The 15,853-nt window shown below is 37.6% G+C and overlaps 1 protein-coding gene across 1 annotated transcript in view; it reads left to right on the top strand.

Moving 5' to 3' along the window:
- ADCY2 (adenylate cyclase 2) overlaps positions 1-15,853 on the top strand; it is a 359,401-nt gene that overhangs the window by 82,956 nt on the left and 260,592 nt on the right. The gene's annotated exons all lie outside the window — the stretch shown is intronic.

Raw genomic sequence — 15,853 nt, forward strand, 5'->3', positions numbered from 1 at the left:
CTAGTATCAGAAAAATTTCTTTTTAGACTGGCTGGTTTCTGTAATGTTTCACATATTGTAAATAGGAAAAGGAAAGCTTTCCAATTCATTTTTACAGTGTTGGCATCAGCCTAATATTCTAATGTGATACAGATAACACAAATATAGTGCTAATGACAAATCTCATGGCAGTAGATGCAAAGTATTATGAAAAATATCAGCAAATTTAGTCCAATAGTATATAAAAACCATAGTTTTCAGAGTGGCTAAAACCTACGTAGATAATGCTATGTTTCAGGTACTATTCTAAGTTCTGATGTATTATTAACTAGAGTGCAAGCCCATAAAGTGTTTTTCTGTTTTGCTCATTGATGTAATAACAGAAGGTGGAGCTGTGCCTGGCACAAAACATAAACTCAATAAATTTGTTGAAAAAAATTAATACATTTCACAGTAACAGTATGAAGTTGATACTATTAATATTCCCATCATATATAAAAGTGTAACAGGCTCATAAGAGATGAAGAAATTGCCCAAGGTCACACATACCATTCACAGTCGTGTGGAGTATTTTGTGGGAGTGCAAGGAAGGTTCAATATTAGAAATCTAATATTATTGTTTAATATTTTAATCTATCAAAGGGACAAAAATCACAAGGTCATCTTGATAATATTCTCAGAAAGAGTTCAGATAATTCAATTCCAATTCTTAGTGGAGAAAACTCTCAGTAAAATAAAATTCATAAAGGAATTTTCTTAATAGTTTATAAATAAAAAAGAACTCAAACTCAGACTCTGAATTTTTATGGATGTAACATTAGAGGGATTTCCATTAGGATAAGACCAAAGAAAGATGTATGCTATCAATTCTGTTGGGTAACATTGTACATAACTGCACTCTAGTTGAACAGGGGAAATATTAAAGTATGCATATAGAAAAGGATAAGGAAAAACTATTATTAATTGTGGCTATGTCCATTGATATATTAACAGCTGGGTAATCGTGGCCAGGCTATCCAACCCGTAAGCTTTAACAATTAATCTCTTAACTGAGACGGCTAAGACCACATACTTCACCACACTGTTGTTAACATAAGTTGGATAATGCATGTAAGATGCCTCTTTTACATTAGGTGGCCAACAGTAAGCACTCAGTAAATGTTATTCATTTTTATTACTACCTCCTGAGAAACCAAAGAGACACAGTTGAGAACCATTAGCACTAATGGAGAGAGACCATATGTCAATGTGTTATAAGTTAATATATAGAGCTTAAGTGCTTTATAATATACAAGTTGAAAAAGTTAGCAAAAACATGGGACAATAACCCTATTTACATTAATATGAGTCTATCTAGGAATATGTTATTATATTAACATATTAACAATAAAATGTCAGGGATAAACATAAGAAGAAATATTCAGAATCACTTGGGATAAAAGTATAAAACTCTAAGGTGTGTCATAGGAGAAGATATTAATGAATGAAGAGATAGTATATTCTCACATATGAAGATTCAATATTCTAAAAATTTATATGTCAAATTTCTGTAATCTTTTTTTTTTTTAATTTATTGGGGTAATCATTTTTTTAATTAAAGTTTATTGGGGTGACAATTGTCATAAAGTTACATAGGTTTCAGGTGTACAATTCTGTATTACATCATCTATATATCACATTGTGTGTTCACCACCCAGAGTCAGTTCTCCTTCCATCACCATATATTTGATCCCCTTTACCCTCATCTACTTTCCCTTTCCCTCTGGTAACCACTAAACTATTGTCTGTGTCTGTGAGTTTTTGTTTCTTTATTTGTCTTTTTCCTTTGCTGTTTTCAGTTTTGTATACCACATATCAGTGAAATCATATTGTTCTTGACTTTTTCTGTCTGACTTATTTCGCTTAGTATAATAATCTCAAGATCCATTCACATTGTCACAAATGGCACTATTTCTTTTCTTATGGCAGAATAGTATTCCATTGTGCAATCTTTCATCTCACCTAAGACGCACTACTAAGTATGGGGAAATTAATGACATGTCACTAACTTTAATATGGCAGAATAATATACACACAAGAATAACCAGGGAAGTTATAGAAAGAAGGTCCAGAGACAGTTACTTGAATTTTTATGGTATTAGAATGTGTGAAAGTTAGAATAATTAAAAGATTAGGTTACAGGAATAAAAATAGACAGATGGATAGAACAGAAATAGTCACAAGTATATATGTGTCATTTCAAATCAGTGGGAAATGAACTGAGCCTTCAAAAAAAGTGTTAGCTAACCATTTGGGGATAAAAAAAGAAAATTACAATTTCTGGTGTTAGTATTCGTATTTAGATGGACACATCATCTAAATTTCTCTACACATCCCTCCAAAAGCTTTCACATCAATAAGGAGAGCAAATGAGACCTTTTGTAACCTATTCCAAAAGCACAAGTAGGAGACAGAAATTTACAAGCATATGTAATTTGTGTGATGGGAAATAAACTTTTATATACCAGCTACCAGCAGAGCCAGATAGGGAAAACATGACTATGCTAAATCAGGAAGAAATTGAACAGAAAATGGGAGAGGATGGTGGCAGAGAAAGACCCATATACCTGGTCTGAACTTTGGTGGATCAGAACGTTGCCTAATTTGACTAATGGAGAATTTAATAAAGAAAGCAATTTGAAAGTCACAGGAGCAGGGGTGGCAATCTTGGAAAGACACTCCTTTTGTGTGTGTGTGTGTGGGGGTGGTGGTGGGGTGTTCCTTAGATGCATAGTGATGGAAGGAAAGATAAATAAGAATGGAAATTAAAGTCCTACAGAAACAAAAAATATAAGAACATTTTTTGTTTCTTTTAAGAGCATTTAAGATATACTCTCAGCAACTTTCAAGTATATAATACAGCATTATTGATTATAGTCGCCATGTCATACATTAGAGCCCCAGAACTTATTCATTTTATAACTGGAAGTTTGTACCTTTTGACCAACATCTCTTCAAGCCCCCTGGCAACCACCATTCTATTCTCTGTTTCTGGGTTCAGCTTTTTTAGATTACACATATAAGTAAGATCATACACTATTTGTTTTTTTTCTGTCTGACTTATTTCATTTAACGTAATGTCCTCCAGGTCCATCCACATTGTTGCAAATGGTGGGATTTTCTTCTTGCTCATGGTTGAATAATTTTCCATTGTATACACATACCACTTTTTCTTTGTTCCTTTATCTGTTGATGGACACTTACGTTGTTTTTTATATCTTGGCTGTTGTGAAAACTGCAGTGAAAATGGAAGTACAGATATTTCTTTGAGATCCTGATTTCATGTCCTTTAGATATACACCCAGAAGTGGGATGGCTTAATTACATGGTAGTTCTATTTTTAATTTTTTGAGGAGTCTCCATGCTAAATCGGCTGCACCAATTTACATTTATACTAATATTGCACAAGAGTTGGAGACGTTAGCTAACATTATGGTGGGAATCATTTTGCAACATATACATGTATCAAATCTGCACGTTGTGCACCTTAAACTTACACAATGTTATATGTCAAATATATCTCAATAAAACTTATAAAAATAAAATATGAGTCTAAAATAGTCAGAACCCACTGTGCTGCCTCTCAGGGAGCCATTTATTAAAGAAAATGTACTTCATTATATCAAAATAAGAAGGTACCTTCATTCTTACCTACAGGCATCTAGTATTGTTTGTTCAGGAAAATAAAAGACATTTCTAATGAACAGAACATGGCAAGCAACATCTCAACGATGTTTCTATGGGAAGAAATCAGAAAATGAGAATGGAAACCGCCCCCAAATAAACCATAAAACTAGAAAAAAAAAAGGAAAAATGTACTATAACATTCAAAAATAATTCATATTCTTAAAATAATTTCAGGTAATACTTAAAATTTCAAATTAGAAATTAAAAAACTTGGAAGAGAAATGGATAAAAAACAAACAGTGATAGATAAAATGAGAATTGATAAAATGAGAATCTCAGAGAAAATTGAAGAGACAAAAGGTGCACAGAGCAGAATAGATTTAATGAAAATATAATGAATGATATTGATGACTGACAATAGCCAAGAGAACCAAGATGAAAAAAAGAAGTAAAATGGATCAGAGAGAAAGGAGTAGGTATAAAAATAGGCAAAGAGGTTTCAATATTTATATAACTGGAGTCCCTAGAAACAAAACAGTATAATGAAACAGACTTAATGTTTAAAAACTAAACTACAACAATTGGGGGGAAATTAATGAAGACCTGAATTTATACATTAAAGGGTCCACTAAGTAACTGAGAAAGTGACCTAAAGTGTCAACAACTGCTATGTTTCTGAGAAGTCTACTAGATAGTAAAGAGAAAAACAAATCTTCAGGGAGTCCACACAAAAAGATCCATCATTTATAGGAAAGAAAATCAGATTGGCATCTGAATTCTCTGTTTTGACCTACAAAGCAAGACACAGATGGAATAATAATTTAGGAAACTCAAGGATTGTGTTATATGAGCTTGTAATTTTATATCCAGCCAACCTGTCTTTTAAGAATCAAAAACTCAAGTAATACAGTACACATGAATTCTTCCTGAGCAATCTACTAGGGTATTACTCTTCAAAGGGTTGTGTCATGATGAGGAGGTAAGTACCTTGTTCCAGAAAGTAACTCAATTCATTTGCTTACTTTTGTGAGTAAAACATACTTACAAACAAATAAAAAATTGGCTGAACTTAACCATGTCCTTAGTGAAATAATTAATTTAATTCTGGCTTAAGTTTCTTATCTCCTACTGCAAAGGTTAACAGTTTGTAAACGACACTTTGAGTGGTGCCATGCAAAGGACAAGATTTATCCAAGAAGAGATGACTGTGAAGCTTAGACAACAGGACTGATGATGTGCACTGAATATATGAGTATTGATTGAATTTTGCAAGGTATCCATGAATCTGGAAGCACAGGTGACTGTTCACTGTTTTCCTCAGACATTTTTATTCTGTAAATCAACAACAATAATAAAGATAACATTATGTGTTTCCAAATTTTATGGATAATCTATAGAGCTAAGAGTAAAATAAGAGTGGAGACAGTTATGGGAAAATATTCGTACATATTGTATTTTCTGAAAAGATGATAACATTTTTAAATGGGAGGAGTACTGGCAAGGACCTTGCACACCAATTTTGGTAGTGAGGATTGGTTCAACTACTTGGCAACATTTTAAGTTAGTGTCTACTACAGTTCAACACATGCATAGCTTACTACTCAGCAATTTCATTCCGTTTAAATTCAACATAACATAAGTGTATAAACGTATACATCAGAAGATATGAAAGTCTGATAATTAAGGTCACAAACTTGTTGCAACAATGTTGCTAACCTTTTTTTTTTTAATATCAGAGGGATTATTCATCGTGAATTTGTACCAACTGGACAAAGAGTTGACCAAGTTTACTATTTGGAAAAAGGCTGCATGAAAAAGTTAGACGACCTGAACTTTTCCCCAACAATTCATGGCTCTTGCATCGCAACAATGTACCAGCTCATACCGCACTGTCTGTAAGGGAGATTTTAGCCAGTAAATAAATGACAGTATTGGAACACCCTCCCTACTTACCTGATTTGGCCCCCAATGACTTCTTTCTTTACCCAAAGATAAAGGAAATATTGAAAGGAAGACATTTTGATGACATTCAGGACATCAAGGGTAATACGACAGCTCTGATGGCCATTCCAGAAAAAGAGTTCTGAAATTGCTTTGAAGGGTGGACTAGGTGCTGGCGTTGGTGCATAGCTTCCCAAGGGGAGTACTTTGAAGGTGACTGTAGTGATATTCAACAATGAGGGATGTAGTAATTTTCTAGGATGAGTTCGCAAACTTAATTGTCAGAACTTCGTATGTACATGAATGGTCATAACAGACGACGGCCGAAATCTGGAAACTGCTCACATGTCCATTAACAGAAAAATGATTAAATGAATTGTATATGTATGTAATGGGATGCTAGAGAACAGGAGAATGAAGGAACCTGAGTGAATGTCATCAGCAATATGGGTGAGTCCCACAAATATAATATTGATCAGAAAAAGTCAGCCATAAAGGCATATGTGGTAGGATTCCATTCATATAAAGTTTAAAAAGAGCCAAAATGAACCTCTGCCATTTGACATCAGGATGGTGGTTACATTTGTGCATATGGTTGCTTGGCGGGGAGGGTGGTGGGGGCTCATAGGACAGATTTCTGGGGTGCTTCAAATATTTTGTTTCTTGTTCTGGGTTCTGATTATACAACTTGGGTCGCTCTCTGAAATCCTTTATGCTGTGCAGTTAGGAATTTTTGCACCTTTGTGTGGATGTCACACTTTAATGAACAGTTCAGGATTGGAAGGAAAGAGAAAAGAGGAAAAGTAAAATGAGCTTCTTGGTTGTTGCTTAGGTAATAAATGAGAGTCAAAGGGTATAATTTAAAGCTGACAAAGCAAATAGCATACACTGAGTAAGGAAAAGAAGGACTTAGGGTGTGTGTGTGTGTCGCAGTTACCACTAAAACAAAAATACAGACCTTTCTAAATACAAACAAATACGATGGAAAATAAAAAGTTCATAAAGACAAAGGACCACAGTAAATATGATGTAATATCCACTGTTAAATTAATATAGAGTTTTACCAAGTTAGAACTTTACAGTCACATCAATGAAAACTAATGGGTTTTACCCACTTAAAGAAAGAGAAGAAAAACATCTTTATGTCGTCTCACAAAATAAAACCCAGCTCTGTGCTTTTCCCAAGAGACACACCCCCAGGGATTCAGAGAGGCTGCAGGAGCTGGGACTCCTTTCCCCTCACCCACTGTGCTGTGGTGTTTGACATGCCCCTTCATGGTGGGATTTGGTTTGTTACTGTGCATATCCTTGCACTGCAAGAGGCTCAAAGCTTATCATGTGATTTTTCTGTCCCAGTTCTAGAATCAGCCATTTCTCCAAGGAAAATCAACACAAATGATTTAATGCATAACTAAATAGAGAGAGAACTAAATAGAGTTCAACACAAATCAACACAAATTATTTAATGCATAACTAAATAGAGGGAGAATAGTCAAACCTCTCGTGCAGATGAATCCTACATAATTTCCATTACGTAGTCATCTGACTCCAAGGAAGGAGAGCAGAAGTTCTCACTCCTCAGGTGTGGTCTGCACATAGTGACGTCCTGCCGGAGGACAGTATGGGAAGGGCAAGAGGAGGGTAACTGTATGGTGGAGACACGTGAGAAACACCACCTTGGCCAGGTGATCAGGTCAACATCAACACTCAGAAGTCCTGTGGAGGGTACCTACCCTTGGTACGGGCACGGTGTCACGAGAAAGGTACTTTATCTCTGATCCTCATGCCCAAAACACATAACCCAGGAAAATCCTGCAAAAAACACCATACAAATTTCAGTCAAGGGACAGTCTATAAACCTTATTAGTACCCTCAAAACTGTCAAGATCATCGAAAACAAGAAAAATTCTGAGAAATTGTCATTCTAAGGGGGACATGAAAATGTACTAATGAGGTATCCTGGATGAGATCCTAGAACAGGAAACGGACATTAGATGAAAACTACAGAAATCTGAATGAAGTATGGGCTTTAATTAGTGATAGTATAAGATTATTATTATTAGTAGTATGTAACAAATGTATCATACTACTAAGATAATAGGAGTAACTGCATGTGAGGTATGTGGAAACTGTATTATCTTTGTAATTTTTTCTGTAAACATAAAACTGTCTTAAAAATAGTTGATTAAAATTTTTTAAAGGGGAGGCGGCAAAGATTAATCCTTTAAATGCAAATAGTGAAAAAGAAGGAATGTTATCATGATACCAGACCAGGTGGAATAACAGAAGAACCACTTTCATGAAGCAGAAGCTAGAAGGGATGCCAGGAAACGTAGACAGACTTGTGAACTTAGCCTAAGATCGGAACCATGTAATCATTAGTGAAGTTGATCTTCGAGGGCTAAATTAAATGTAACACCCAGTAATGCAGAACTTACCTCATGTGAAGTGAGCCATCAGTAAACATTGCCCAGAATTCCTTTACGTATTGTTGTGATTGTTGTTCCTAAACGTACATATTCAAAAATGAAGTTAAATTGGAAAGGCAGAAAAAAAGTGGAACCCTCCAATTAACCAAAACACATATGGTGTTGAGAACTACGCAGAAAGACAAATAGATACAAGTAACTTTTGAACACAGTACCCCGGCTGTGCAATTTCTTATGGAAAATTTCTGAGATCTGAAACACATCCTGGACTTTACTTGGCTTGGTGTGAGCAATTTTATTGACATAGTAATTTCAAAGATATCATGAATTGTGTATATTGAGGGGGAGATAAGTATATTGATGATATTGGGAGCCAGGGTTCTCTCTGGAGAAGAGAGATACACAGAGGAATTGAGTGAGATGAGAAAGAACAAGGCAATATTGGGTTTAAATGGGAGGAGTCACTGTGAAATTACGATTTACATATGTATTTTTTAGCTGTGCCCACAGAAAGTGACCAGAAAAAAAAAAAAAAGGAGTATTGGTGTGGGGACAGAGTCCCAGAGAGCAGTTTCCAGGCTCTCGGCCTCACGTGGAAAGGGGCTGGCTCGGGTAGTAGATGGCTGTCAGTTGTGACTAGTTGGCCATCAGCTGTTACTGGTTAGCCATTAGCCACGGATATAACTGCCATGACCGCGTTGGTTGGTAGGTTGGTTGGCAGGCAGAGAAGCGGACCGGCGGATTGCGGATCTTGTGGATACTATTTCCTGTGTGTGTCACACTCGGTCGCCAGTGAGACTGGGGTGAAGGAAGACCCCTTGTTGGGGGTACTGGTGGATGTTTGCTCCCTGTGTCTCCAACCCAGCCGTCAGCGTGAATATAATGGTATGACTCCCTTATCTATGACTCCGTGGGTGTTCATTTTTGGCCTCACCATGTCCTGCGTTCTTATGTGGGGAGTGGGACCAGAGACCCTGCAAGACACCCCGCGTGACAATTGGTCACATCTAATACCCAGTTCTTCATCTCTAAATAGTTTTCCCCTTAACGAGACCAGGATCCTTGGAGAAATTCTTGACTCTAGATCTGAAGTGGAAAAGTTTTGTTTGAAAATTATCAATGCGTTCTTAATAAGTCTGTGTTTTTCTGAAGTTAGTGAGGAGATTTAACAATTGAAATAATAGTGCTGGGTTTAAGAAATTTTACTTTTATGCACGTTCTTACAGAAAACTTCCGACATCGTTTTTATTTTCGATTCACAAATAAGAACTGCATTTTAAATAAAATCTTTCCTTCTTAGTAAACCTCTCCATTTTCTTCCTTTAATGGACTTCCTGCTGCGGTTCTTGACCTGGTGTTTCATTTAATGCTTGCTCTAGAATCTGCTTCCATGGGAAGAAAGTAGAACACACAAACCAACGCCAGACTTGGCTGCTTCCTCAGTGGTCCTGCCTGACCATCCACAAATACACGTGAATTCAATGGCAACACTTCAGCCTGTAGGAGAATTTCAAAAATTTGACAACTCTAAGCCATAAAATGATGTTGTTATTCACCAAAAGAAATCACTTCATTAAGATCGATACTTTTCGATCATAGTCATGGATCTTTTTGAATGTCAACTAAAGTTATATGTTTTTAAATAATATGATCTGATTTGAGAAGAAATTAAGTAGTTTTGAGGTGGAATAGAAATACCTGTGAGGCCAGGCAGAAGCTCCTGCTGTGGGCATTCTTGTTAGGAGAGTGGGAGGAGTGCACCTCTTGGCAGCTTGAAGTCACCTCTTGTTTCCCCAGTGGCCTAGGCCAGGTCGGGGGTGGGGGACAGGGGTTGGACTTTCTGCTTCCTCTGCACACGTCGCACTTCCTCCTTCTGACTCAGCCTGATCGCTTGGCCTCCATGGCTGATGAGGTCCATGAGAAAAAGAGAGGACAGGCTATAGACAAAGGAAACTGAGTTTGGACATCATTCAAATATAAACTCATTCAAGACTGTTCAATGGAATGGTCATGTTTTATTGATTCACAGTTTTACAACTCCTCTTCTGGCAAAATTCACTCATCAGCTTTTTAGAAGCTTTTCAGTAAGAGTAAATGACCCTGGTTCTGAACTGGTTTGTACCAGTACATGGTGATATATTTAATACTTGACACAATTTAAATGATCCAGTGTAGTTGGAAACCACTAGACCAAAATCATTTCATGTGAATAATCTGTGTCACCTCCAGGTTTTGCTCACCCTGTCCCCTCTCCCTGGAATGTTCTTCTCTTGGATAATGCTGTCCCTTCCTGGCTTTCTGTGGCCCTCTCTGAGTTTTGTCTATAAGCACTTGTCCCCCATGTCAGAGCTGCCCGTTTATCTGGACCCCGGGGATCACCAGCTGCAGGGCAGCAAGACTCAGTTCCCTTTGTTCTCTGCTGTGTCCGCATGGGACACAGACCTGGACACACAGTAGGTGCTTGGTAAACACTGCATAGTGAACGAAGAAGTGAAATGATACCTGACCTCATTGGATTCCACCTTTACCCAGACTACTCGTGTGTGTCTTGATTTCTGCTGGATTTGTGACTTTTCCTTGTTCTTAAAACTCTCCTCCCGAGATTTTAAAGGTATCTGAGAAGTGTGCAATTAATTATGTAATAAAACACGTAGTAATTAGAGTGCATTACAACAGATGCACACATAAGTTGATAAGTATAAGAGACGAGGAGGGCCCAATCATGTATTCGTATACCTTGATTACTCTTTGTGAAGGTTGTTAATACATGTGAACTTTGGAGTAAGACAGACTTAATTGTCCAGTCATGTTAGTTCAACAAGTGGGTGCTGGTGTGCGGCTGAGGTCAGGCAGGTGAGAGGACTGTTGGGGTGCAGACTCTGGCACCAGATTCCCTGGGTTTCAACCCACCTGTTGCCACCTGCTATTAGAGTGGAGCTCGGCAAGGCACTTCGCATCTCTGTGACTCGGTTTCCTTATCCACCAAATAATACTTCCTCAGTGATGTTGGCTGTTTGATGATTATTAAGGTGAAGAGAAGAGAACATGGTGCTGTCCCATCCTGAGGAGCGGATGGAAAGGAGAGTGTTTCAGAATAGGTGCCAGGGTGCCCGTGGGCATACCCGCAGGAGCACGTGGAGCCTAGCAGTGGAATGAAGACAAATATGGAAGAACAAACATAATTTAATCCCTTTTAAAACGATGGTATTTCAAGGAGAGAGACAGCGGGAAGGAAAAAATGCATATGTATTTTTTAAGGCGGCATTTACTCATGTCTACTTTCCCTGTGTTTGCCCTTTACAGGAGTTTACAAGGCATGAAAAGAGTTCTTGAAAGGCAAGTTTAACCAATCTTTTGGCTAGACCTTGATGTAGACATGCTTTTATGTGACGATCTATCTCAGTTGCCTTGGCTTCTGGGATTGAGAGAAACACCTGGCAGGCTTCCAAAAGGAGTCTCAGCCTATGACACACGGACTCCATGCCCTTTACCTGGCTCCATTTTCATGGTGTTCCAGGTGTGTTAAGTGTGTCTGTTTGGCTACCTCTTAGATCAAGGAACCCCTTTATTCAATAACAGGGCTGAAGTCAGTTATGAACCAGAAAAAATAAATAAAGTGGAATGGACTCAAACACAAACCCAAATATAAAATTTTACAGAATTTGAAATTGAATATTTCTGTAAATGAAACACATTGAATCTATTTCAACATAGGAATTTTCAAAGAGAGAGAATTGTGAAAATACCCAGAGTGTGAAATTTTCCCACTTTTGTTTAGTTAGTATTGCTCTCTGGAACATATTGTGTGTATAAACAGGCATTTGCATACACTTATTAATCTTTAGGTAGTAATAAGGAAGATGTCACTTCAAAAATATTGTTCAGCCAGAAGTAAGTACAGTGCTCTCTTGTCTTTGAAGTGACTTTAAGATGATGCAAAGCCTGTTAAAGTATGTAGTTTGCTACTGGTTTTCCTCAGACTGGTACTGGAGTCACATTTCCTTAAATAGCATGGTATATGTCATAGACGTGTGATGTGAACACCTTAATAACCCTGAGGCTGTAAAATAATACTTAGAAAGACCACATCGCAAACCATGGTGTCCCAGAGAAATGAGCTATTAGTCCAATAGCGGCTGGTGGTGGTGGTTTGGATTCTTCTGTTAAAAATATAATAAAAAAAAGGAGCCAAATAAGGTAGCTCTGGTGTTCTAGAGTGGAATTATTTTTGTGGAACAGACCCACCCTGGAGACTGTCCGTTTCGCTCACATACAGGAGAGAACATAAGGAATTCGCGTGGCCATCTTGCTGACGGGTTGGAGTTGAGTGCTGAAGTTGTATAATTCAAGAATTGAAAGCCTCACTGAGCCACTGCAGATGCCAAAATAATTCATTTTTGCAGCTCAAGGATATGCACGCTCCCTTTTGAGATTTTTGTCTTTCAAAATGAGGGGGGAAAAACAGCAGACAAAGGCATTTAGAACTTGGAGCTTTTGTGGTCAGAACCCATTGTAAAAACACACTGCCCCATTGGAGGCTGATTTATGTAGATGTTGGATACACAAGTATAAAACCGAGTCCCAAAACAATATTTGTTTTTACATGAATAATCCACTCATTTTCCCTGCATGAGTTTTTCTCAACTGAAGCATTGGCCTTTCAAATTAAATAAATATAATGTTTCAAAAGAATATGGGCATGAATATTCATAAAGATCCAAACAGTGAATATAAATAAAAGCCCTTTTACGTAACATTTTCTTTTTTCATGAGGACCCTACATTTGGTTTTGTGTTTTCTTTTTTTTTTTTTTTGGATTTCTAAAATGATGTTATTCAAAGTGAATTGTCAGGACACCATTTCTTCTGCATAGTCTAACTGTCATTGAGATAGTGATCCTTCTTTCCGAATTGTTTAGTACAACAATGTTTTCCTTTACATAAATAGAAATAAGGTAGTGCTTGCTTACATCACTGCATGGACCATCAATGTATGGTCCACTAGCCATACATTCCACCTAGCATGGTGCCAAGTCCCCAGTACGGTGTTTGTCCAAACAATTGGAGGAATGCCAATAAATAAAACAAAATAAAATAAGATTATATACCGTGAAACACATAGCTAGTTCATGCACTTAAAGTATGGCTGAATATTTTTAATTGTTTCTATAGATAAGCCAGTAATTTAAAGGTTAAAAACGTACAGACATGCAAAATGTGTATTATTAGATAGTGGGAACACAAGCGATGAAGATCTCCTTATCCTGGTTCTTTAAGGGGTGGAACTATGAGAATGAAATGGCTAACACTTGAACAGAAAGAGAAAGGTAAATAAAAATCAAGACTGTGGTTAATTTTGCCCAAACGGTTTAAAAGGATCCAGTATACTGTGATATTTAATTAATTCTGTTAATGGAGTTTTCAGGGTATTCTTGTTTGAAGTAATCAATGAGATTACTGACAGTAGGAAGGCGTGGTGGTCTAATTTATAACACTGTCGATACCCAAGGCGGTACCTGTTTGTCTTTGAACACGTGACCTCATCATAAGTGCTGATTTAATGGCAGTGTGTTCTAGAATTTAAATCTGACCGTTCATGAAAGTGAAGTTAATATAATTGCAGTGGGAACGGTTAAATCTGTGATGCATTGCTCTTGGCTCTTCAGGGTCCACTTGTCAGGTGGGAGGGATGGGAAGGTCTTCACACGAAGGGGGAGCTTGTGCCATTCAGGGACACGCGGAAAGGGGGCCATTGAGAGGTGAAATGTTCAGAGACACCTTTGTAAAAATCTAAGGTCAGAAAATAGAAAACTATTTACACCTTGTGGGGGGAAAAAAAACCAAAACTATTAAAAAATCATCAAAGAGCATGTTATTTTCTCGTAATCAAGTAACTAGAAAACATAATATGTAGACATTTTCTAATAAACATTGATTTGCCTGATTGCTTCTAAATGGACTTGTATTTTCTTTCTTTGCATTTGATGAGAAAAATAAATGTTAAGGGAAAGGACTTCCTGGTGTTGGAACAAGCTGTTTTGGAAGGACAGATGGATTCCTCAAGGTTCTTTTTATTTTGAGTAATTCAAACATGCACTGAGAGACGCTCATCTCGTGTTGCTCCGTTAACCTGCAGGGATTATGGCGAAATAATGTTCTAGCTTCAGCAGAAGATCATGGCTTGTTTTCATGCTGCTTTATGACTTTGTAAAAAAAAAAAAAATACTTAACCCCTTAGCACCTGGCTTTTCCCAATTGTACAATTAGAAAATACTTTTCAATAAAGCCAGTTTGTAATGTATTTTGAGATAGAAAATTATCAGTTTTTAGGTTGGTGACTATGTACTGAAATATTTGTGGGAATGCTCCACTTTTTCTCAGTTGTTCTGTTGTTTCTGAAGACTTTACCATGCAATTCAAAGACCTTGAGAAGTCTGGCCATTTTGGTTAATGGCTGTCTTAGAAACCATGCTTACCGATTACTTGGCCAGTTGGTTAACATTTGACTGGAGCCCTATAACTACTCCCTGTTCCTCTCTAGTCCCAATGCCAGTAACTTAAGTTAGGTTTTCATCACAGTAGCATATCACTTCTGATGTCATTTGCTGTATTGGTCAGGTTTCTGCTCTGATGATGCTGGATAACAAGTAGCCCCCCACATCCAAGTGGTTTACAGCAATAACAACACATTGCATGTTTCATACTCACTGATCTGCAGGTTGGCTGAATTTGTCCGAGCTCTGTTAGCCCCACCTGGGCTCAGCAGGTAGCGGAGATCCCAGGCTTTGGGTTGGATTGAGGTCTGCTCCATGTGTCTTTAATATAGACTCAAAAAAAAAAAAAATGTGTTTCTCTGAACCATGGTTTTCTCAATGTGGAAGACCAAATCTTCAAGAGGGTGGGCAGCAACATAAACTGAGGCCTCTTAAAGCCTCAGTTCTGAACTGGCATGCTGTCACTTCAGCCTGTATTGTATGGCTCAAAGGAAGTCTCACGGCCAAGTCCTAAGTGTGTGGGGTAAGGATGGATGGCCATCTGCTGATGTCTCTGGCAAGGGCAAGGAGACAAGAGAGAGTTGTGGGCAGATACTATATTCCACTGCATCTTCTTTCTACATTAGGAAACTGTCCCTAACAGTAAAATTCAAAAATTATCTTCTGTCCTCATTTTTATTTTGTCCAAGTGACCACCATCCAAAATGAGTCTTTAAAACTCTGAATAGATACTCTGGGAAACAGGATTATAATGTGGGGACAGGGACTACATTCCCAGGCCCCAGGAATGCAATTTACATATTGTAACAATGAGGACAGTAGCCCACGTTCAGACATAGAAGTTTGGTGGAAACTTATTGGTGGAAAGGTTACAGATTTTTAACTCTAAACAATTTTTTTTAACTCTGCAGTAACTATGCGAATATGATGGGGTGAAAGGAGGTAAGGGAAATAAAAAGACAAGCTTGGAAATTGACCTTCACTCCAAGAGACTTCGAGTGTCTTCGAACAGGGACTTGTGTTACCCATCATAGCTAACAAAATGCCTTGTATACTGTAGAGTTAAAATAAACACTGGTGGGTACATGGATACATTAATGATGACTGAAGAAAGGAAGATGGCACATGGTGTTAATAGGGCACCCAGAACCAAACAGGGAATCAGGAGGAAGAGAAGAGCCAGTGGAAAGGAAACAAGGAAACCCTACCAGCCATCACCAGGCTCAAAGCAGAGCTAAAAGTTGGGGACAGACAGAGAACTGGGAAGACAGCAACCTGCCTTTGTTCCCCTAGGATATCAGGTTTTTTAAAAATCCTACTATTCTCTTTTTTCAAGCTTTTAAAA

This window comes from Rhinolophus ferrumequinum, chromosome 7, assembly GCF_004115265.2.
Source record: "Rhinolophus ferrumequinum isolate MPI-CBG mRhiFer1 chromosome 7, mRhiFer1_v1.p, whole genome shotgun sequence".
Taxonomy (NCBI): Eukaryota; Metazoa; Chordata; class Mammalia; order Chiroptera; family Rhinolophidae; genus Rhinolophus; species Rhinolophus ferrumequinum.